Below are 25,724 nucleotides of genomic sequence, written 5' to 3' on the forward strand. Positions count from 1 at the left end.
TGTCAGTGAGTGGTAGGAATAGGTCTGACAGGGAGCTGGGAAGACTCTCATTGCTAAGCTTAGCTTTGAGAACAAGAACTAGACAGGATGGGCTGGAAGTAAGAGGCGTGTGCTCCTCTGCGGAGGGTTAGGGTGTTGGGGGGGACTTGGGGACATGTTTTCATCATATCATTTAGTTTTTGGACCCCATGTGCATCTCTCCCCTCTGAGGAGGCCTGTTCTATGAGACTAACCTACAGTACATCGACAGACTAACCTACAGTACCTATTTGCTTCCTAGAGGATGCTCCTTTTCTAACTGGCTTGATCGCTCTTAGGTTTGCTATTCCTCATTCTTTCATCAGTAACGGTACAGGGTGTGAGGTGTTAGACTGCTTGTATAGTTATGTGCTTGAGATCTCTTTCTCTCTTTTTTTTAAAGATTTGTTTATTTGAGAGTGTGAGTGAGCAGGGGAAGGGGCACAGGGAAGAGAATCTCAGACTCCCCACTGAGTACGGAGCCCCACACCCACAGGGCTCAATCCCATGACCCCTAGATCATGACCTGACTGAAACCAAGAGTCAGATGCTCAACTAACTGAGCCACCCATGAGCACCGTGGTTGATACCTCTATATTCACATACGCATATGCATGTGTGTATGAGTACTATGGAAATATGAGACATCCGGGCCAGGGAAAATAATTCTTTATTTAAAAAAAAAAAAAAAAGAATTCTTCGTTGGTACAACCAGATCAACAACTAGAATACCATGGAGCAATGAAAGCTCATGGAATTTCTCTGCAGGTGGCAGGTTGCGCCCCATAGATGGGAGAGAACACTGCTGTATTTTCCCCATTTATATACAGAAGAGAGACAGCCACTCTCCTCCTCTCTTATAAGGATGGAGAAAAGGCTTTGCTCCTTTTAGATAGGCTAGAAAGGCTCTTGGGTTCTTACCCTAAACTTTGGGAATACAAGTGCATCTCTCTGAGGACCAGATAAACATTCTGTCTTCTAGATTTTTACGTCCAGGAAATGTCTCCAGGGTCCGTGCTTCTGTAAGTATCCGGGAAGATAATGCTTCTGCCTTCCTGGCATGTTGGGAATTTAGTCCCGGGGCCTAGTCTGGGCTGTAACCATTTGGCCCTCTTGTGGAGATAAGTTTTACCATCCCTTTTGGAACAAGCAGTTAACTAGACAAATGGCTATAGATCTAATCCTCATGGTTTATGAAAAGCAAAATGCATCTAAGGGAAGTGCAAGCAAACATTTGTTATCTTTATATCTTATATTTTCCTTGTTTTAGGAGGCTACAGCTTTTGTAAGAACACTGAGAAATCCAGGGAAGTTTTATTTCTCCAAATCCACCAAAGGTACTTTCACAGTTCTGATAATACTTAATTTTTTGGAAGTAGTGACTTGATAGGTCAAAGAGGGTAATTCAGTTGCTTATATATCATATAAGTGAGGATTACTAGAAATTAGGGTCAAATCTCTCTGTAGTTCAAGTAGAATTCTAGGCATGTATTTTTCTCTCTCTGTTAGAAGAAAGGCTGATGGTTTGGAGGCGATTTCCTTTTATTGGTATCACTCGTGCTGGCAGAACGGAAGCAGATGGCAAACTGGGGCATTTTAAATTCCACTGCTCGCTAAAACTATAAGAACATAAAGCCCTGTGATTATGTTGCATTGATCAAGTGATTAAGATGAAAAGAGTGCATTTCGTAGCATATAATTTCTCCTGATCTCCCTTACTAGATTGATGACTTGAAAATTTTAGAATAAAATAACTGTCATTTAAAAGAGACCGCTCATTCTTTTTTTTTTTTTTTCATTAATTTTGTTGGTCTTGTGGTCCATTAGTCAGCTCAGACTTTAATTACAAAACGCCATAGATGGAATGGGTTGAACAACAGACATTTTTTGGTCACAGTTTTGGAGGCTGAGAAGTTCAAGGTCAAAATTTGGCAAATTTGGTTCCTGGTGAGAACCTTCTTCTCAGCCCACAGACCCCTACCTTCTCATCATGTCCTTGCTTGGCATGGGGAGAAAGCTCTGGTATCCTTATCTTCTTACAAGGGACCTAATCTCATCATGAGGGCTCCATCCTCTGGACCTCATCAGAACCTGAGGCTCTGGCTCCTAGTATTACGCTGGTGATTAGGACTTCAACTTAGGAATTTTGCTGGGACACAGCAAAATGAATGGCTATTCAGTCCATCAAGGAAGATTTGACTGTGACTTTAGTAAAAGAATGCAGATTCAACAACTCTTAAGTTTCCTTCTAAAATCCTAATGAAACAAGAATACAGGACTAAAAAAGATATACACAACAAGGATAAAGAGATTGGAGTTATTATTTGATTGTAGTCACAACAGAGTACTGGTGCTAGATAGCAGACAAATTATAACAAGCCTGTGTTACTTATCTATTATTATTTAACAAAAATACACCAAAACTTAGTGCTTAAAACAATGCACATTTATCTACCAGTTTCCGAGGGTCAGGAATCCAGGCGTGCTGCAGGGTCTATGCCACACTGAAATCATGATGTTGGCCCTTGGCCAGAGGTTACCCTCAATTCCTTGCCTCTCCAATAGGGCAGTTTTCTCCATCAAAGCGTGCAGGCTGAGAGGCAGCTGAGCTAGACCAGCAGATGGAAGTCAGCCTTAGAAGCTGATAGTGATGTAACATCCCATCACCTTTACCATATTCCATTTGTTAGAAGCAAGTCATTGGGTCCTGCTCACACCCAAGGGGAAGGGGTCATAAAAGGGTGAAAATGTCAGGAAGGACATCACTGTGGGTATCTTTTTTCATTGAATTATTTATTGAGATAATTGCAGATTCACAGGTAGATTTTAAGAGATAATATGGGAAGATCTGGTGTGGAGCTTGCTTACCCATTTTTTCCCCAATGGCGATATTCTGCAGAACTAGCATAGTAGCAGACCCAGGATATTGATGGTGACATTGATATAATCCACCAGTTTTACTTCACTTATTCAGATGTATGTGTATGTGTGTTCAGTTCTGTACAAATTTGTTCCATTCTATCAGGTGTAGATATAGGTATCCACCCCTGCGGTTGTGGATCCTTTATGTTGAGGACCATATTTGCAAACCACATGCAACAGACCATCTAATGACTTACATACCTCCAAGGTGCAAAAAAATACATTTTCCTCCATCTAAGGCCCCCAGAGCCTCATCTCATCTCAGCATCTGCTCAAAGTCCAAAATGGTGTCCTCTGAGTCAGCTCCAGGCCTCTTGGGTACAGTCCCTCTGCATCTGCAGACCTCCTCCACCATACTTTGTTGCTGCTTTAATGACACCTCATTAGTGTGAAGCAAAAGCTGGGCCTTCAGCTCCTACTCTCTCCTGGCTCCTCCTCAGCCTCTGTGACTCCTGGGCCAGGTGCGTGACTTCTCTTCTCTGAGGAAGGGCTCCAGCTTCCCCAGAATACCCTTGTCACCAAGATCAGAGGCAGCAGGAACTGACTTAGATTTCAGTCCATCCTTATGGACTCCAGGTTGTGCTTGTGGTTCTTAGCTTGTTTTCTCTCACCCACTTTGTATCCATCTTCCTTTCCTGACCACCTGCTCTGTGGACTTTAGCCCCAGAATCGGACATTATGATAACAGCCTCATAGAAAGTGCTTCACCAGTTCCCACAGTTGGCCAAGGTCAGATCCCTGTAATGAGCCTCTGTGTAGTCACACAATACATTTTCAGTGGTTTGCCTCTTTGGTTGAACCCTAACTCACTCACAGTCCAAAAAGCCGACCATCAGGTAGCAGTAAGGAAAACTAAGAAACAATTTATATTGTTGGATTTGATGGAACAAGTGCCTCCAGAAATATGGGGTAAATCGTGGGTTATAAACATGAGGATTGATTAAAGGTCTGTTTAAGAAGCTATTAGACCCGAACTCTCTATATAGATGGGCAGGTGGCCTCTCTCCCACCTGGAAGGAAGGCCATAGTTGTATGTCTTAAGACGGGGGACATCAGGCATCGATGAGAACTGGCGTACTCCGTGGAAAACTGGAGGATTAAGTGAAAGTTAACTCACCAAAGTTGAGACTCCAGCCATCTTTCTTTCCTGTGTTGTGGAGTGCAAGCCCTTAGGATTATATCCTCCAAGCACATTACAGAGGAGCCTCTTATAAGAAATCTGGCCAGCCCAAAAGAAGAGACTTGAAAATGCTGGCATTGTATAAAATCCTGAATAATAGGATTGTCGTAAGTAGGAATTTATTTGCTAGGTCTCAGCAAATAAAAACTTGAAGAAGGTGGTATTCCTTCTGAGAATATTTGTCAAAGAATAATACTCTTCCTTTATCTTTGGAAGACCATCTTTTTCTTCCATGGGCACATCTGATAAGGGCCACTTTATGTAGTACTGAGGGAGAAGGCACTCTTGGCTGGTGATATGGGTCGGTAATATTTTTCCAGCAGTCAGTGAGTGACAGGTGTCAGCACTGTGTGCACCTTTGTCCATTCAGGACAGGAAAGGAAGTACCCCCATGGATTACATCATATCCAGCAGTGAAAAGCTGAAAGCTTTTCCTCTAAGACCAAGAACAAGATAAGGATGCCCACTCTCGCCACTTTTACCCAACATGGGTTTGACAGTTCCAGGCAGAGCAGTTAGGCAAAAAAAAGAAGTAAGAGGCCTCCAACAAGGAAAGGAAGAGGTAAGACTTCATCATTATTTGTAGATGACATACTGTTACATATAAAAACCATAAAGAGTCCACCAAAAAACCAAAACTAATGAATTCAGTAAAGTCATAGGACATGAAAATCAGTATATAAAAATCATTTTGTTTCTGTGCACTAATAACACACTACCAGAAGGAGAAATTAAAAAAACAGTTCCACTTACAAGTGCATCAACAAGAGTAAAATGCCTAGGAATAAATTTAACCAAGGGGGTGAAAGACCTGTACACTGAAAACTGACATTGATGGAAGAAACTACATAAGACTCAAATAAATGGAAAGCTATTCTGTGCCTGTGGATTGGAAGAATTAATATTATTAAAATATCCATACTACCCAAAGCAATCTATAGATTCAGTGAAATCCGTAACTAAATTCCAGTGGTTTCATCAAGATTAAAAAGCTTCTGCACAGCAAAGTAAATAATGAAACTAAAAGGCAACCTATGAAATGGGAGAAGATATTTGCAAATGACCTGATGAAGAGTTAGTATCCAAAATCTGTGAAGAACTAATCAAATTCATACCCAGAAAACAAATAATCCAGTTAAGAAATGGGCAGAAGACATGAACAGACATTTCTCTAAAGAAGACATCCAGATCACCACCAGACGCATGAAAAGATGCTCAAAAAGATTCATTTCCCATTAGGGAAATGCAAATCAAAACCATAATAAGATACCACCTCACACCAGTCAGAATGATTAAAATTAACGAGCCAGGAAACAACCGGTGTTGGCGAGGTTGCGGAGAAAGGGGAACCCTCCTACACTGTTGGTGGGAATGCAAGCTGGTGTAGCCTCTCTGGAAAACAGTGTGGAGGTTCCTCAGAAAGTTAAAAATAGAACTACCCTGTGACCCAGCAATTGCATTACTATGTATTTACCCAAAGGATGCAAAAATATTAATTCAGAGGGAGACATGCACCCTGATGTTTATAGCAGCACTATCAAAAAAAGCCAAATTATGGAAAGAGCCCAAATGTCCGTGGATGAATGGATATAGAAGAGATGTTGTGTGTGTGTGTGTGTATATATATACACACATACACATACATGTACAATGGAATATTACTCAGCCATCAAAAATGCTATCTTGCCATTTGCAGTGATGTGGAGGGAGCTAGAGTGTATCATGCTAAGCAAAATAAGTCAAAGACAAATACCATATGATTTCACTCGTGGAATTTAAGGAATAAAACAGTTGAACATAGGGGAAGGAAAAAAAGAGAGGGAGGCAAACTGTAAGAGACTCTTAACTATAGAGATCAAACAGGATTGCTGGAGGGGAAGTGGGTGGGGGATGGGCTAAATGGGTGATGGGTATTAAGAAGAACACTTCTTGTGATGGGCACTGGGTGTCTTATGTAGGTGATGAATCACTAAATTCTACTCCTGAGACCAGTATTACACTATCTGTTAATTTGGGTGGCTCAGTGGGTCAGGCATCTGCCTTCAGCTCAGGTCATGATCTCGGGGTCCAAGGACCGAGTCCTGCATTGGGCTCCCTGCTCAGCCAGGAGTCTGCTTCTCCCTCTGCCTGCCGCTCCCCCTGCTTGTGCTCTTTCTCTTGCTCACTCTCTCTGACAAATAAAATCTAAAAAAATAAAAATAGAATTTAAAAACTTAAATAAAATCTCATATTCTTCTGGAAAAAAAAATTCAATGACATTTTTCATAGCAAATCAACAAATAATCCTAAAATCTGTGTAGAACCACGAAAGACCGTGAACAGCCAAAGCAATCTTGCTTGAGAAGGACAAAAGTGAAGGCATTGCACTTCCTGATTTCAAACTTACTAGTAAGCTATAGTAATCAGTCAAAAACAGTTTGGTATTGGCATTAAAACAGACCTATAAATTAGTGGAATAGAATGAAGAGCTCAGAAATAAACACATGCATAGATGGTCAATTCTTTATGACAAAGGAGCATAGAAAATAAAACGGAAAGGGGATAGTCTTCAATAAATAGTGATAGGAAAACTGGGCAGCCACATGCAAAAGAATGAAACTGGATTATTATCTTTCTACCATACGTGACCACTAACTCAATTAGAGATTTGAATGGAAGACCTAAAACCATTAAACTCATAGAAGAGAACATAGACAGTAAGCTTCTTGACATCAGTCTTGGAGATGATTTTTTGGATTTGACACCAAAGCAATGACAACAAAAGCAGAAATAAACAAATGGGACTACACCAAACTAATAGCTTCAGCACAGCAAAGGGAACCATCAAGAAAAGGGAAAGATAGCCTACCAAATGGGAGGAAATATTTGCAAATCGTATATCTGAAAAGGGGCTAATAACCAAAATATATAAAGAACTCATACAACTCAATAACGAATAAACTATCTGATTGAAAAAAAAGGGCAGAGTATCTGAAAGACATTTTTCCAAAGAAGACTCCCTAGGAGTAGATTTTAAAAGTTATCATCACAAGGGGCACCGGGTTGGCTCAGTCATTGAAGTGTCTGCCTTCAGCTCAGGTCATGGTCCCACGGTCCTAGGATCGAGCCTCACGTCGGGCTCCCTGCTCAGCTGGGAGGCAGTTTTTTCCTCCACCTGCTGTTCCCCCTGCTTGTACTCTCTTTCTCTGACAAATAAAATTTTAAAAAATAAATTAAAATTAAAGTTACCATCGTGAGAAAAAAATTGTAACTGTATGTGGTAATGGATGTTAACCAGCTTATTGTGGTGCTCGTTTTTCAGTATATACAAATATAATCACTTTTTTCACTTGAAACTAAATATAATGTTATATGTTAGTCATATCTCAATTAAAAAAATACCACCAGCATGACGAGTAGTCTGATACTACATCTGACAGCTGCAGAGGGGAATAGACCAAAACTTGAAGTTCAAAAAGGATATATGTAAAACGGTAAGGGATAGATCTATAATGTCTTGCAGTTCTCACTCAACAGACATTTGTGGAAAGAATAAATGACTATTTTGATATGTTTTTGCCCTTTAGTACCTATTTATAAATTACCTGTCTTATGTTCTCTCCTTTTCCAGTAATCAACTTTGCTAAATTTTAACTGTTTTCTGCTAGAGAATTTTACATGTTGTTTTTACTGTTTATCTTAGCAGTAGGACATAGTTTTAGGTCTACATTATGTACACTATCCTGACTGATGCACCTCTTGCTTCTCTGGATTTTGAAAGTCTTGCCAAGTAAGTTTTCGATAGTACCTTACCTCTAGCAGAGTGTGTATGGTGCAGCCTCATTGTCTAGTGCCTCTACCAGTTATTTCCCAGCAGAATACGCAACCATGAAGAAACATGGTTCTAAATTTTGTCCTTCTTCCTTTCATACAGCCCAGCTTCATTTTGCTTTCATTTGGACCTGACACTTTTTAAAAAATTATCATATAATGTATTATTTGCTTCAGGGGTACAGGTCTGTAATTCATCAGTCTTACACAATTTACAGTGCTCACCATAGCACATACCCTCCCCAGTGTCCATCACCCGGCCACCCCATCCCTCCCACCCCCCTCCACTCCAGCAACCCTCAGTTTGTTTCTGAGATTAAGAGTCTCTTATGGTTTGTCTCACTCTCTGGTTTCATCTTGTTTCATTTTTTCCTCCCTTCTGCTGTGATCCTCTATCTTGTTTCTCAAATTCCTCATATCAGTGAGATCATATGATAATTTTCTTTCTCTGATTGACTTATTTCACTGAGCATAATACCCTCTAGTTCCATCCATGTTGTTGCAAATGGCAAGATTTTTTGATGGTTGCATAGTATTCCATTGTGTGTGTGTGTATTTGTTTGTTTATCACATCTTCTTTATCCATCTAGGCTTTTTCCAAGTTTGGCTATTGTGGACATTGCTGCTATAAACATTCAGGTGCATGTGCCCTTTCAGATCAGTTGGTTGGACCTGACACTTTAAACAAGTGTGTCTTAGGCTGTTTTGCCAACTTTTGGATTTTCTTGAGTGTGGACTTACGACTTTCATTTAAGCCACTAAGGTTTCAGTAAAGAAGAAATTCTTCCACTAACTGCTTATGGGGCAGCTGGGTGGCTCAGTTGGTTAAGCGTCTGCTTCAGCTCAGGTCATGATCCCACTGTCCTAGGATTGAGTCTTGTATCAGGCTCCCTGCTTAGTGGGGAGCCTGCTTCTCCCTCTGCCTCTGCCTGACCCTGCCCCAGTTTGTGCTCGTGTGTGCTCTCTCTGTCAAGTAATAAATAATACTTCTTTTAAAAAAAATGAACCATGATAGTATTTTAATATTTTTCTTTCCAGTCTTTTCTCTCTACACAATCATGTTCCCACATAATAAGTTATTAACAAACATCCCAAAGTCACAAGTACAAAAATATACAATATACTTTGTGTTTTTGTTCTTTTCCAGGAAAGCAAGAACATGTTATTAAATTGCAAATGGTACTGCATCTTTTAGACACAATTTGTAATTATGAATTTTCAGTGTTTGGAATATGGGCTTTAATTTTGTTCTTTTGATTTATAACTAAATATATACATACTCAGTTAGCCAGAGCCTAAATACACAATTTCATATTAAAAAATTCACCCATCTGGGAACCTCCATTAATCTCCTTCTTTGTTCCAATCATATTGTAATCTCTGCTTGTAACACATATGTAAGCACTTTGATTTACCCATCTCCACCGATTTTATAAAATAGTAATGATACAGGCAAATTGATAGTCCAAATTTGCCTCAACTTTCTGGCACAGATGCTTGCAAAATGGGAGTTTTTGTCTGGCATAGGATCATGGCATCCTTCGTTCATCGCTTTTTTTTTTTTTTTTTTTTTAATTTATTTATTTGAGAGCTGGGGGGGGAGAGCCTCAGCGGGTTGGGAAGGGTCAGAGGGAGAAGGAGAAGCAGACTACGTGCTGAGCAGGGAGCCTGCCCTGCAGGGCTGGATCCCAGGACCCCAAGATCATGACCTGAGCTGAAGGCAGACGCTTAGCCCACTGAGCCACCCAGGCGCCCCATAGTTCATCACTTTTACTGTTGGCATTTTGGTAGGGCATTTTTTGTTGTTGTTGTTTTTGTTGTTCTGTTTATTGCAGAATGTTTAGCATCTCTGCCTTTGTCTACTGTATGTTTGTAGCACCCACCAGTCAATATGGCAGCTGAAAAAGGTTCCCCACACATTTCCACATGTACCCGGGGGCAGGCGGCAGCAAAGCACAGTTGGTTAGCTGAAGCACTGGAAACTAAGTTTGATGTAAAGGAAATTGAGAAGTGAAAATGTATAGGTGTGAAAATGCTGGTTTTGAAATAGAAGAAATCTGAAGACCGTTTGTTTATGCTTTTACACAAATACAGTAACACTTTATATCATTTGGATCTAACCGCTTTTGAAGTTATCATTACCAGGGTACTTTCCTTGTGTCATTGTTTTCTTGAAAACAGTTTTAATGGGTGCATAATGGATTTTACAGATTCATAATTTATTTAACCCTTCCGTTATTATTGGACAGTTGGGTTGTTTCCATTTTTTGTTGTTACAATGTTTCTAATCTCTTTGTATAGATAAATCTAGGTAGACATTAAGCCCACAATAAAGAATATGCAAAGATTTGATTTTCCTACTCTGATCAATCAATTTTTATACCTACTTTACTTTTTTAAAAAGATTTTTATTTATTAGTTGACCTAAAGACCACGGGAAAGAGAACACAAGCAGGGGGAGCGGGTCTTCAGGTGGACAATTCTGGGAAGTGTTCTAAATGCTTCTCGTGGGTACTGGCAAAATCAGTCTCCTGTTGTCTGTAGGGTGACCTCTGGAATGCTCTTTAGTTTAACTTTTCTTCTTCCTTGTGTCATGCCTTCTATTCTCTAACTCCCCCTTTGGAGGATCACCTCCCATGTAAATTTCTGCACCCAGATCTTGTCTTAGGCTCTGTTTTTGGAGAAACCGAAACTAAGATTTCTGTAAGGATGGGCTTTTTTTGATTACTATGTTTCCTATTAAATACACGTGTTGCACTTTTACCTAATTAAATGGCAAGCGAGAAAACAGCCTGGAAACAAATTATGATTCGCAAAGGTATACAATCACTGGACCAAAGTGGTTGGAACCACAGGGAGAATAAAATATAAGTTGTGATTAGAGGCATGATTTTTCTTATAAGTACCATTAATACTTTATTTTTTAATAAGATTTTATTTATTTGAGAGAGAGCGTGAGCAGGGGCAGAGGAAGAGAGGGAGAGGGTGACTTCCTGCTGAGCAGGGAGCCTGAAGTGGGGCTGGATCCCAATACCCCGGGATCACAACCTGAGCTGAAGGAAGATGCTTAACTTCCTGAACCACCCAGGTGCCCGTAAATACCATACTTTAAATAGCCATATTGTTTAAAAAGTGCTTAAAGCCTATGGAAGAAGACCAGTGCTTTTTCTTGCTCATGACTGACTTCCACACAGCAAGGAAACTACATCCTCTAAGAAGCTTATTAAGTTGACACTTACTACTCTTCCCAGACTGATGTACCAGGAATCCCAGTTGGTTCAGAGTCCATTAGTGAATATTGAATCTCTTTCTGTGTTGTTCCTCTTGAAATTAACAAAGCTTTTAGGTCATTAATGGAGTTAGTCTATAATAGTGTTTTGAGGTTGTGTTGATTCTGCCTGAGAAATTACAATAACAGTAGTCGTAGTAGTACTTAGAGTAATAGTGAGGGTGGTGCATTTACTGAGTGCCAAGGTTCTTTACCCACCTGCTTATCTTTAATGCGTCTGTCAACTTGGTGAGGTAGGTACTGTTATCCCCATTGTATAGATGAGGACACTTGAGGTACCTAGGTCCCATAGCTGTTGAGTGACCATTTGGATGCCCATTCCTACCTGCCTGACTCAGCTCTGCCTTTACCTCATACTGGTTTCTTTCTCATCAGATGCTTTCCAGGACTTCTAGGGATTGACATGATGTTCCTGAGACCAGTCTTAGAGACACTACTGGGTGAATTCATGGTCAACTCCCAAGTGTTGTGTTCCTTTACTTTCTGTGCACAGACCATGCGATGCCAGAGAGACTCCTTAATAACCTGTAACACCAGTGTGCATTTAAATTCTGGAACCCTGCACCAGAGGGACTCCCTCTGGCTCCCCAGCCCCAGCAACAGGTCAGGAGTGAGGCCTGCCTGCACCCCACCCCCGCCTCCCCACCCCAGTGCCTCCATTGTTGCACATTGTTGGTGGGGAATCCCTTCATCCCTGCACAGTACTAACTATGGGGGAGGTATTTCATCAGACTTCTCTTCCTTTTCTAGCCCTTATTGAAAGTTGTATCATTGAGAGATTTTAGTGGTTCCCTACACTACTATAATTTATAGTACAAGTGCTCTAAGGAGCTATTTATGAAGAAACTCCCAGTAACTCACTATACAACGTGAGAGCATAGCAAGGAAAGGAATGTCTGCTGAGTCTCCCAGATGCCAGGTGTTTTCAGTCTCACGTGTGCATAAATTAACATTCGGTTTTCATCACAACTAATTCTGTGCACAAATGATTTGATGGCAATAACTTGTATGTTTTTCTCTTTGTTCCTGATCTGAAGAGGTTGGGAGTTGATTAACAATAAAGAGCTTTTATTAAATTTGTAACACATTTGTCTTTGAGATGTTTGGTAATTTGTAAGCCCTCTTCCTCTGTGCCTTCAAGGAACTCCAAGTCCTAAAGAGGCAACTCAGTCCCCACTTTACACCCGATGCAGCTGGAGCTCGGAGACGTTGAGCAATTCGCCCAAGGGGCCAGAGCCTCCACATTCTTCTAGCCGTAAGCCATCACAAATCTGATGTGTTTGGTTGAATTTTTTCTTTTGTTTTTCCATAATTATTAATAGACTGTATTGTCTGGAAAGAAAGAATGGGAGGAAGAGGTAAGATTCAGAGACTAGAAGTATATTTGATTCTACAGCTGTCCTGAACTAAATGGTTAAGGCACCTCTTAAGAGTTTGGCGGACCAGAGAGTACATGTTCTCTTCTCCATCTTTATCTGGTGTATCTGAGAAAAGATGGCGGTTACCTTAGTTACTTCTGTACTATACAGAAATGTTGCAAGATGAAATGAATGCTGTGAAGAACTTTGAAATGCTTAGAAGAAAAAGTAGGTGAAATTAAGTTGGCAGTATTTGAATTTTATATCTTGAGAGAAAGATACATAATGTTCTGTAGTAGCTGCACATAGAGGAAGTAAAACAGATTTTACTCTCAAGATTTTACAGTAAGTACGATAATATAATAAGGGACAGAGTACATAAAATAGAGCATAAGCACTTTATACTTGTTTCTGCTTAATGATAAAACTATAATGTCACTACTAGAGTTGTTATCCACCGATAATTAAATCACAATGGAAGAACTTTAGTCTGTTTGCAACTCCACAGTTGATCTGTAGAAAACATGAACATGAAACAACGTATAGTTTTTTTGGCATTATTAATAAAAAATAAAGAAAAAGTTTCTTAATTGAAAAAGGGAATATGTGCTTATTATTTAAAAACTTGAAGAACTGGGAGACAGAAGTACTTCCCTTTCTCCATCAAGTGCTAACATGTAATAATACATGTTTGTTTTAAACAACAGAATTTTATAGGGACGCCCATATGGCTCAGTCATTAAGCATCTGCCTTTGGCTCATGTCATGGTCCCAGAGTCCTGGGATCAAGCCCCTCAGGAGCCTGTTTCTCCTCCATCTGCTTGTGCTCTCTCTGTCAAATAAATAAATAAAATGTGTAAAAAAAAAAAAATACCCAAATTTTATAAAGAATATAAAAGTTAATGTTTCTGAAATTTGGGAAGAAATAGGTAAAATAATCAAGTTATTTATTGGCAAAGAATTTTGAATGAATGTAAACCAAAAAGTTAAACCTACAAGGAAAGATCTTAAAGAAATTAGGGTTTCAAAAAGCAATTGTGCAACTTTAAGTGTCTTTCATTTTTAATAGAAATGTCAGTATGATTTAAATTTGAGGATCATCTGAGGCATTTGAAAACCAGTTATTTTGTTAAAATATGCTTCAGCTATTTTAAGATTAAATCATGTCTGTGCTTCTCTGGATCCCTCATTGCACCCTAAAACTTACTCCATCGTGGACCTTTCCCCACAGTATCACAGTTGTCCATTTACTCACTTGTTGCACAAGAGTACAGACTGTATCTTGCTTGCCAGGGTCCCTCAAGGGTCTGGTACATTATATAGCGACCAGAAGAAGTACTTGATAAATGGTTTTGGGAGATTGGGAGATTGGGAGATAGGACACAGGGTGAGAGACGGCATCTCCTCATTCTGAATAGACTGCGATATTTCCATTGAGTGGAGTCAGAAGAATCTGCATTTAGGTTATCTGCCCTAGTCCTTTCCTCCCTCATCTTTCCAGAGTGCCTGCCCTGGTCCTCAGTTATTAAAGCTCAGAAGAGATTGAGTTTCAACCTATCACTATTGTTCTTTCAGTCACAAATGAGTGTTTAGGGCTCTTAGGCTCTTAATGGCCAGTGTCCTACATTCTGAGGTAACAACCCATATGAAATTGGGATGTCTGAGTCTGTGTCTAATACTGGCTTGTCAACACCGTTTATAACCAACCCTCATTTCTCCCATACATTATTTGCTTCTTGACTCATCTTACAGTTCTCACCCATCCCAAATTCCTTTTAGAAGTTTCTTACAGAAAAGATGTAAAATCTGAACAGTTTTCCAGCAAAGAAATTTTACAAGAAAAAAAATTCTTATCATAATATTCTTCTCTGGTGATGTTCCCTTTAAGGAGAATGCAAAGGTTTTATAGAAGAGATTTTAGTAAATTTAATATACAAAAATTTAATACTGAGAAGTCCTGGCTGTAGTACATAAGTGGTCTGTCAATTACTACACAGATAATTAACTATAATTCTGAATGCTCAGACTTAGGAAAAGTTCTTTGAAAGCCAGGATTTAAAAAAAAAAATCATTAAAGACACTGTGGTCTGGTGATTTTGAAGTCAGATTGACCTGGGTATGAACTAGGATCCTGTGACTTGGGGCCTGCAAGTTACTTAAGGCTCAGAGTCTCCTTAGTGGGAGAGAAAGAACAACAGCTACCCCCTGGGGTTTACTTGCAAATTAAATCATGAAACACAGGTGAAGCTGCTATACAGCTTTTCAATAGGTAACTCCTTTCTCAGCTCTTAATAGTACAGTTAAAGCAATACAGTATTTGTATTTGTATGCAGCAGAATCCAACTCTGACCATCTTAAAAAATCCTTCTTAAACAAAACTTGCAAGTATTTTTCCCATTCAGTAGGTTGCCTTTTCATTTTTTTAAAAGATTGATTTATTTTTATTTGAAAGAGAGTATGTGAGCCCAGAGGGGGTGGGGGTGGGGGAGGGGATCTCCAGCAGACTCCTCTGCTGATTGCGGAGCCCAGGGTGGAGCTTGATCTCAGGACCCCAAGATCATGACCTGAGCCAAAATTAAGTCAGATGCTCAAATGACTGAGCCACCCGGGGGCCCCACCTTTTAATTTTGTTAATGATTTCTTTTGCTGTGCAGAAGCTTTTTAGTTTGATGTAGTCCCACTTGCTTATTTTTGCTTTTGTTGCTTTTGTTTTTGGTGTCAGATTCACAAAGTCATTGCCAGGACCTATGTCAATGAGCTCACCCCCTGTGTTTTTTTTTTCTAGAAGTTCTGTGGTTTAGAGCCTACATTCAGGTCTTCAATCCATTTTGAGTTCATTTTTGCATATGGTGTAAGATAGTGTGGTCCACTTTCATTCCTCTGCCTGTGGCTGTTGAGTTTTCCCAACATCATTTATTGAAGAGACTGTCCCTTCCCCATTGCATACTTTTGGCTCCTTTATCATAAATTAACTGACCATATATGTGTAGATTTATTTCTGGACTCTATTCTGCTCTGTTGATTTGTGTGTCTGTTTTAATGGCTCTTCCATCTTTTTCAGAGGAATAAATTGAGGCTCAATGTGGTTAGTTGGGTGGCTTGTCAATTCATGTCTTCTGCTTCATGAATCAGAATCAGTGCTCAGGCTGCTACCCACTTCAGTGCAGTCCCTTCCAGAAATCCAACCTTTCCTCCATGTATCAAAATTTTCAAGTAGTTGGGGTAAGGATTTGTGGAGTAGAAATGAAAGACTTCTGAAATAAGGTATAGCAGATACTAATTTTTTCTGAGAAAACGCTTATATATAGCTACTATCGTTAGATGGTCACCTCATTTTTTTTTTCTTAACTGAGGTAAACTTTGGTCTTAATATCTAGTATTTTCTTTAGGAAGTCATATAGATAACACATTATTTGCCAAACAGTGTGTATTTATCAGCTTAGCTGTTGAGACTTAATTATGGTCTCAGGGGTAGTGTCTGAGTGCTTTGCCTTAGTATTTTCATTGTGTAAGCTGAAGTTTGGGTTTCAAAGAAACAGCTAAAGTAAAGGGGGATACAGTTATCTACAGTTATTGGAAGTTAAAGCTGGGTTTTAATATAAAGTTAAACGGAAGCTGGCAGAAGTGTTAAGAATTTGCTATTAATTATTTGTGTTTTTTTTTTAAGATTTTATTTATTTATTTGACGGATCACAAGTAGGCAGAGAGGCAGGCAGAGAGAGAGAAGGAAGCAGGCTCCCTGCTGAGCAGAGAGCCCGATGTGGGGCTCGATCGTAGGACCCTGGAATCATGACCTGAGCCGAAGGCAGAGGCTTTAACCCACTGAGCCACCCAGGTGCCCCGATTATTTGTGTTTCTAAGAAGAATTCTCTTTTGAGGAGGCCTGGGTCACATTCACACATGTGATATTATACTGAACAAGTTGAGGTGCATTTGTTGTGTTTTATTATATTGCGGTTAAAACAGGCTGATTTATTTTTCCCCCACTACAAAACAGATTTTTTATTTGGAGATATTTGTTAAACACTGGAAGATAAAGATGAGAAAAGAAGGAAAAACTGTGGGGATTAATATGTGAAAGATAATGCTAATTTTACATAAAGTAATGGATGTAGGGTGCCTGGGTGGCTCAGTTGGTTAAGCGTCTGCCTTCAGTTCAGGTCATGATCTCAGGGTCCTGGGATGGAGCCCCGGGTCAGGCTCCCTGCTCAGTGGAGAGTCTGCTTCTCCCTCTGCCTTGCCCCACTTGTGCTTGCATTCTCTCTCTCTCAAATAAATAAAATCTTTAAAAAAAATAATGGGTGAATTGATATTGATATTGATAATGATTCCATTATCCACTTTTGCCAGGGAGGTTAGTTTTAGTTTTGTTTTTAAAATTTCTAATAAAATTAATATAGCTGAAGATGTACCACAGCTTTCAGTTTAATTTCCTGACCATTATTACCATTATTTCTAAATTTAGTTTAAAAAAAAAAACTTCCTCAAAAGGTGTCAAGTTTATCCTCAAATAATACATCATCATTCTTTGTTTTCTGAGACCAGTAGGAGATGACCAATGTTTACTGGCATTTACCTGGGAGCATTTGAAAGAAATGACAAGAGAAGTTTAATTTTTCACTGAGATATTTAGAATAACTAACAAAGCGTAAAGGTATGGAGGAAGAATTAAATTTACCTCCATGATTAAGTACAAGGTGATATGCCTGATTTGGGGGGAATTAAAGAGTCTAAGCCTTGCCTCCTTAAATGGAATCTGTTAAGTACTTTAGGAAATGAATAGCTTTTGTTGGGGTTTGGAACATGTTACCCCAAACTATGGCATCTTGATAACAGACCATAAGTGTCAAGATCCCTGCTGTAGTGGGGAGAGGTGGAGAACTGAACTTGGGGATGATTGAACAGCCGACTGATATAAGTAGTAGGAGAAAGTTAAACCAGGGGTAAGGGAAAAGGAGTCATGTGGCAGGAACAGTATTGGGTGGGCTGATGGGGAAGGCCTGTTGGAGGAAGCAACATCTGGGCAAGAGCTGAATGGCCAGGAGTCAGTGGTGCTCAGGCTGCAAGGAAGGGTTTTCCAGCTGGAGGAAGTGGCAAGTGCCATGTCCCTGAGCAGGAGTGGAACGGAGGTACTTCTGAGACAGAAAGGAGACCAGTGAGTCTAGAGAGGACAGAGTGAAGAGAAGAGAAATATAGAGGGTGAAGTCAGGACGTAGGTAGAGGCCAGACTGGGAAGGAATTTAAATTTCATCCCAAGCACAGTGGTAGGCTCCTGGGGTTTGAGCAAGGGAGTAACAGGATCTGATTGATGCTTTTACAAGACCACTAAGGTTATTGTTTGGAGAGTAGCTGGGAGAAGGCAGGAGCGGAAGCCGGGAACCAAGTTAAAGGAGCAGCAGAAGATAGGGAGAGATGCTGACAGCTTCCAGAAGGGTGGCAATGATGGGATTTGGGTGAAAGGGAAGGGGAATGAAGGGTTCCTTGGTTTTGCCTGGAGCAGGTGACTGGGTGGTGACTGCTGACGGGCGAAGCATCAGGAGGGGCTGAGAGGGCAGAGAAAAGAATTTCTGCCTTTCAGCGAAACTCAGGTTTTCTTGAAGGAGGAGGAGAAGCATGACATGTTTTTGCTCTGTGAGCATTGCCTAGTCTCTTCTGCTTTGGGTCTTAGGACTTTGTTTTTTAACACTAACTCTTCCCTGGTTGACTTTTTTCCCCCAACACTGGATAATGAGATGGGAATGTGGGGCGCCTGAGTGGCACAGACGCTGAAGTGTCTGGCTCTTGGTTTCGGCTCAGGTGGTCATCTCATGGTGGTGAGATCAAGCCCCATGTGGAGTTCCGTGCTCAGTGGGGAGCCTGTTTGAATTTCTCTCCCTCCCCTTATGCCCCTCCTGCTTGTGTTCTCTCTCTGAGTAAATAAATCTTTAAAAAAAAAAAAAGAATGTGAGACTCTTTCAACTCACTGTAGGTCTCTTTTCCTCAGAATACAGGTTACATAATAAAATGAAACTGAGTGCCTGTGGCATGTTTACTAAATACAGTGACAAATACTGAGTATCATACATACTTGAGACACAAGGCAACGCAGGCTTACATTGTCTTTCCTTTAAAGAAATGCAGGACAGATTAGAGGGGGAGAAAAAGAATATGGTGCTAGTGATTCTTCCATCATCTCTCCGCTCCCACTCTACCCTTCTTTGCTTCGGGATGTTGGAGTTGGTCTCTAAACATTTCTCCTTTGGCAGCTGCTGCACGTTAGCCTCTGTCAGAAGAGGGACTGGTCAGTGGCATCCCATGGCAAGGTGATGGGCGCAGGGATCACTCCCTCCCCAGTTCTGGTTCTTCTTCCTTCCATGCCAGAACCCTGTGGTGCTCCTACGCCACCCTTGGCAACTCTCGCAGGCCTTCTGCCCACCTGCTGGCTGTTTCTGAGGTGTCCCGCCGCCATGTCCTTAGGCTGCATTCTTCCCACGGGGAGACCTGGCCTGTGGCCCGGCTTGCACCCTTAGCAGGGGCTGCCCTTCCATGGCCTGGCCCAGGCTGTGGCTCTCCTTGGAGCCTCTGAGCCCACAGCTGCACCCTCTTGGGGGCGGGGGTGGAATTTCAGCCTTTGTGGGAGGGAAGCCTCTCCTGAGCCCTCCACTCTCCTTTGGTGTAGATAAATGTTATTCCAGACCGCTGGGAGCCACGGACTACAACTGAACACAGTATCTCCCTCCGGGTTTGATATTTGTTTAGAGGGAGGTCAGCACACTTTTTTGGTAAAGGGCCAGATGACAAATATTTTAGACTTTGTGGGCCACCTACGATTTCTTGTTCATATTGTTCTTTTATTTCTAAATCGACCTTTTGAAAAGGTTAAAAAAAATTAGCTCATGGGCTATAATTTCTTGACCCCTTTGGTTTAGAGAATGAATCAAGAGAAGTCTCACTTTTCGAAACTAAAGAAGTGTTACCTAAAGCAGACATCTGAATTTTAGACTTACTATAGATTTTTGGCATAGCAAATCACCGCAAAGCTCAGTGCCTTCAAACAAGAATTTTTAACTTTCCTGAGTTCTGAGGCGGCAGGAATCAGGGAGTAGCGTGGCCTGGTGGTTGTGGCTCCAAGTCTCGAATGAGGCTGCGGGTGTTGGCCAGAACTGCAGGCCTGCAGAGGCCCTCGTGCCCGGCCTCTGGCTGCGGATCTCCACGCCTTTCCCCTTAGGCCTCTGTGCTGCATTTCTTTGTGATCTTCGTACCTTGCTGCAGGCGTCCCCCAGAGAAAGTGACCCGTGAGGCTGGGCAGAAGCTACGGTGCCTTTCAGATATAGCCTTGGGCATCCTGCACCATCACTCCTATGGTATTATTTTGGCGGGACAGCTGTGATTTCGTGTGGGCGGCATCACACACGGATGTGACTGCCAGCGGGTTGGGATTATTGGGGACCACGTTGGAAGCTGTTCTGCCATAAGACCTGTACCTGTAATTGCTTCTCCGTTAACAAAGTGTGAACAAGCAGAGAATCTTGGAAAATCAGTGCTTTAGAAATTAACTTAGTGAGATGGATAATTAAGTTCCATAAAAACAGCAGCTTCTAAAATACCTAAGTTAGATAGAATTGTGTACAGTAAAAATGCTCTCTGCCATCCATTTAATCAAGTTTCTCTTTTTTTTTTTTTAAGATTTTATTTATTTATTTGACAGAGAGATCACAAGCAGGCAGAGAGGCAGGCAGAGAGAGAGGAGGAAGCAGGCTCCCCGAGAGAGCAGAGAGCCCGATGCGGGGCTCGATCCCAGGACTCCGAGATCATGACCCGAGCCGAAGGCAGCGGCTTTAACCCACTGAGCCACCCAGGCGTCCCAATCAAGTTTCTCTTAATAAAATTCCACTTAAACCTTTCTTTTCCATCTAGAAAGGGTATAAACCTGATGAATTCTTTAAAATACCTTGCTAAGGGCACCTGGGTGGCTCAGTGGGTTAAAGCCCCTGCCTTCGGCTCAGGTCATGATCCCAGGGTCCTGGGATCGAGCCCCGCATAGGGCTCTCTGCTCAGCAGGGAGCCTGCTTCCCTCTCTCTCTCTCCGCCTCCCTCTCTGCCTACTTGTGATCTCTGTCTGTGAAATAAATAAAATATTTTAAAAATAAATAAAATACCTTGCTAAGTTTTTTTTTTTAATTCACATACAATTGACATGTAACAGTTTCAGGTATGCAATATAGAGCCAATATTGTACATATTGTAAAATGATTGCAATAAGTCTAACATCACTACACACATTACAGATTTTTTTCTTATCTTTATTTTAAGATCTACTCTCTTAGCAGCTTACAAATAAATATACAGTACAGTACTAAAGCTATAGTTCACCATGCTGCACATTTCATGCCCAGGACTCATTTATTCCTTAACTGGAAGTTTGTACTTTTTGACCCCTGTCACCCATTTTGTCCATCCCTCGTGTCCCCGTGGCCTGCCTCTGACAGCCACCAGCTTGTTCTCTGTACCTATGAGCTCATTTTTTTGTCTTAGATATCACACATAAACGGGATCGTGAAGTATTTGTCTTTTCTCTTTCTGACTTATTTCAGTAAGTATAATACCTTCAGGGTCAATCTGCAGTGTTATAAATGGCAAGATTTCCTTCTTTTTAATGGCTCTAGTGTGTGTGTGTGTGTGTGTGTAGAATGGGTCGTATATATAATCATTTATACATATGGTCACCAGGGCATGCTGAATTCTTAAGGCTGTTCCCATTAGTAGAATTGTTGACTTGGCAGATATCAAGTATTTGTTCCCAAGCATGGTTTTTTTTTTTTTTTTTTAAAGATTTTATTTATTTATTTGAGAGAGAGACAGTGAGAGAGAGCGTGAGTGAGGAGAAGGTCAGAGGGAGAAGCAGACTCCCCATGGAGCTGAGAGCCTGATGTGGGACTCGATCCCGGGACTCCAGGATCATGACCTGAGCCGAAGGCAGTCGTCCAACCAACTGAGCCACCCAGGCGTCCCCCAAGCATGGTTCTTTTAATTGTATTTGTTAATTGTAATTGAGTGTTTTCAGTAGTATATAAACCAAAGAACTATGAATGTGAGTTGCCTCTAGGAAAATTAAGTTAAATACTTGGGGATAATTTGATAAATGAGTTACTCAGATTTGTTGTTGAATTAGATATTGGCAAATCCAGGAGAAATCATGAAAATCTGGAGAAATTCTGAACTCAGATTGGTTTTCAAATATCTTAAAGGTCCTTTCTAAAGAATCTGGAAATGACACATGATGCCCTGTGTGTATCATTGCAAAATACCAATGAGTGGAATTTTTCTCAAAGAAAAGACTTAAGTCATATGACAAAATATTGGCAGTTGAACATTTACACATTTTGGATTAAAATAAAATTTTTAAAGTATGTTTGTATTACTTAGTCTGTGTCTTCTCATTACCAGCTACCTGCTGGTTGTGATTGCATTGATGAGGAACTCCCAATTTTAAAGTAGAAGGGCCTTTGGAAATGTGTGGTGCAGGGATTTGCAGTATGCTCCATGGGTCCCTAGGGGTGTGTAAGTGCTCTCTGGGATTACATGTTTATGTAGAGGGAAAGTATGGGTATGTGATTGCAGGCTTACAGGGTGTTTAGGGGGGCTGCGATCTTTGAGAGCAGCTTCTCCTGTGTCTGTCCCGTACATTCCTGCTGGGTAGAAAAGCATTTGGACATTCATGGGTTTCACATTTATACCCCTGAACAGACACTGGAAGAAGTTTTGGGATTGCCCAAGAGAACGTAGCTAAAGTCCATCAGTTTCTGAGAAAGCACCCGAAAAATGCCCCGATGAGGCCGTTTCCCCTACAGTATTGTCCTGCTTCCCTGTGCACTCTCCCCTCAATACATTAAATAGTTGGAGAGAATTCTGGCTTTTTTTTTTTTTTTTTTTTTTTTTTTGGCCATTCTTTTCTTTACAAGCCCTTTACTCTTATATTGCATTTTTAAACACTTTAACTGAACCTTGTTACATTGAAAATGAAAGAAATCTAAATCTACTGAGCTTTTACCACACTGAAAATAGTGAGGTTCTCTTATGAAAAACTATGCTGTTTTGACCTGTGATCAAAATTAAACTCAGTTATGCCTTCTTCAGTCCTTTCTTTCATCTTTTCCCACAGAAGCCCCACCAGTTCTCTGTTCTTCATTCCTCCATTGGGAAGGTCTGCTTCCTCTCTTTTGGCTCTGCTGACCTCCTACTCAGACACCTTCCCCCTCTCTTTCTTCGTGCTCCCACGTGTTTTCAAGGTCCAGCAGAGTGGCCAGTGTATTGGATGAATTATGTTCCTTCTCTGAGCAGTTTGCGCATGGGATCTGCCCCGTGCCCCTTGGCGATAATTAACCTTCTTTCTTCCTTCTGAGCTTGTGTCTTCTATATGGCCACAGGTTTGGCTTCTTGAGGGCACAGACTGCATTCTGTTAATCCTGTGGTTCCTTCCTTGGTCCTTGAGTCATCTTCATGCCACCCTCACATGTGGGATTAGCTGTCATTGGTTTGCCATATTATGGTTTCAGTGAACCCCCTTAAAAAAAAAATCTTTTCTATGTTAATTAGATCTTAATGGCAGTTTCCTTTTTTGTTTTTTTTTTTAATCCTTAAAAAAAAATATATTACTGGATGTCAGTGGACCTAAAAGGGCGTCATGCCATAAGGTATGTTCTGCCATATAGTTGTTTTCAGAAGGGAATGAGTACTGATGATTTTTTTTTTAAGTTGGTTTGTGTATTTTCCCCTGTTTGAGTCTTCTGTCAATCCTGTCCTTTCCAATCTCTTTGGCAGCGCTATGTTGAGTAGGCGGCACAGTGTGGTGGCTCAGTGAACGTCAGGCCCTTAGGCTGATTCTCCAAAATAATGACTGTGAAACTGTGTAGCCAGAAAGGGAGGTTAGAAGGTGATATTAGGGACCCATGAAATAGGAATACACTGGATTTTAGGAAAGAGTCTAAAATGTAATATTATAAATTTACAACATTAGAAATGACAGAAGTCAAGAAGTATCTGTTAAAAACTTTTTTAAAGATTTTATTTAATTATTTGAGAGAGAGAGAGTGACTGAGAGAGCAAATGGGAAGAGGGACAGAGGGAGAGGCAGACTCCCCACGAGCAGGGATCCTGACAGGGGGCTCAATTCCAGAACCCTGGGATCATGACCTGAGCCAATGGCAGACGCTTTACTGACTGACCCACCCAGGTGCCCTGTTAAAATAAAACTTAAATCATCCTGGCTTTCAGTTAGTCTTTTGTTTTGCATTTATTAGAACAGGATATAATATTATAAGGAATTTTAAAAGGAAACTTATTAAACATGAGTCCTTAAGTATGCCTGCAGAGGAATAAATTTCTAAGTACTTGATGTGTTGGTTTGCTGGACTGGAGTAGAGCTGCCCACTCTGCTACCCCATGTGGCTTGTGGCCCTCTATCATCTCAGACACTAGGCATCAAAGACAGCTTTGTTAGTACCATCTGGCTCTACTTCTGAGGCTCTATCCCACTCCTTTGAGATAATTCTTTTTTTTTTTTTTTTAAGATTTTATTTATCTCGGGGAGAGAGCGAGCACGAGAGCAGTGGGGGAGGGATAGAGGGAGAGGGAGAAGCAGGCTCCCCGCTGAGCAGGGGATATGCGGGACTCAATCTCAGGACCCTGAGATCATGACCTGAGCTGAAGGTGGACTTCAACCAACTGAGTCACCCATGCATCCCTGCTTTGAGATAATTCTTGATAGTAATTGACTTAGATTAGGAGCAAAAAAAAAAAAAAAAAGGAAGAAAAAAAGGTTTAGGTATGTTCTTCTCTAAAATGCACCTTCCATATGAAGTTTTTCTTATTTTTTTTCTGTGGGGGCTCCATTACACTTCATTTGTTCTCTCTACTATCATACTTACTCTCACTGTATTATGCCTGTTCTAAGCCTGTTATTGAAAGAAATTTTCACAAAGGAGAATTGAAATCTCAGTTCAAGAGTCCAGTTCAGATTTAGCTGAGCAACTTAAAGAGGAATATTCGTATAGGAAGTACATTGTCCCTAAGTTTAATGGCTTCACAAAGTGAACATACCTGTGAGCGAGAAATAGAATATTAGCAGGTCCTAGCGGGCCCCTGTGCTCTCTCCCTAAACCTGGAAGTATAACCATCATCCTGCCTCCAGTGGCATAGATTACCTTTGCCTGTTGTTGGAATTTATATAAATGGAATCTTAGAGCATACACTCTTTTATACCTTTTGCTTAATGTTTTTGTGTATGTATGTGTATATATGAACGTGTATAATGTGTATTATTGTAATATCCCATCTGATGACTATACCTCTGTTTGTTGCACTGATGATTTGTGTAGTTTCCAGGTTTTGCTTATAAAGAGCACTTCTATGAATGTACTTTTGTTTTTTGGGCACATATGTAGTTCTTTCTCTTGGTTTGTACCCAGAGTGGAGTTGCTGTTGTTAGGTATGTTAGTAGTTGGAAATAGTTTTCCAAAGTGGCACTTTTAAATAGTTTTAAAGTGCTTTTAAACACTTTTAATAGTTTTAAAGTGGCACTTTACATCGTCAACAGCAGTGTACAAGAATTCCAGTTTGCACACACATTTAGTCAATCACATTCCCAGGATGGGAGCCTAATTGGCCCAACTTGGAGCAAATGTCTGGGCAGTTACAATGAGGGGACCTGGGTGGGGGCTGGGGGGAATTCGGGGATCATGTAATACAGACATGGTTTGGGAAAGCCCACCACTGATAGGCTCTAGCAGAAGAGGCAATTTCTCGAAAATGAGAGGTTGTGTGAATTGTGTGGATCTCCTAAATGGTTTCAACATAGTATTGGCAAATGAGATGCACAAGGAGAGGCTCTGAGTGAGGTACAGCTTTGAGTCATCAGCAAAGTAATGTAGTTAAAGCCAGTGACTAGGTGAGGGTGGGGCAAAGAGTGAGGTGAGAGCGGGTAGTGCATGGTAGAACTCTGGAAAACACCAACAATTAATTATAGGATGACAAAAGAATCTCTAAAGGAGAAGGGAAAGGTGTGATCAGAGGGCCAAAGGAATGTGGTGTCATGGAAGCCGAGAAAGAATCCTTGAAAGATAGCAGTCAGAAGTGGTGACTGCTTCTGCGAAGTCAGTGACTAAAAAGT

At 40.8% G+C, this 25,724-nt stretch overlaps 1 protein-coding gene across 1 annotated transcript in view; it reads left to right on the top strand.

Annotated features, from left to right (window-relative positions):
* MCUB (mitochondrial calcium uniporter dominant negative subunit beta) overlaps positions 1 to 25,724 on the top strand; it is a 96,500-nt gene that overhangs the window by 32,358 nt on the left and 38,418 nt on the right. The window lies entirely within an intron of this gene.

Source organism: Lutra lutra, chromosome 2 (assembly GCF_902655055.1).
Source record: "Lutra lutra chromosome 2, mLutLut1.2, whole genome shotgun sequence".
Lineage (NCBI taxonomy): Eukaryota > Metazoa > Chordata > Mammalia > Carnivora > Mustelidae > Lutra > Lutra lutra.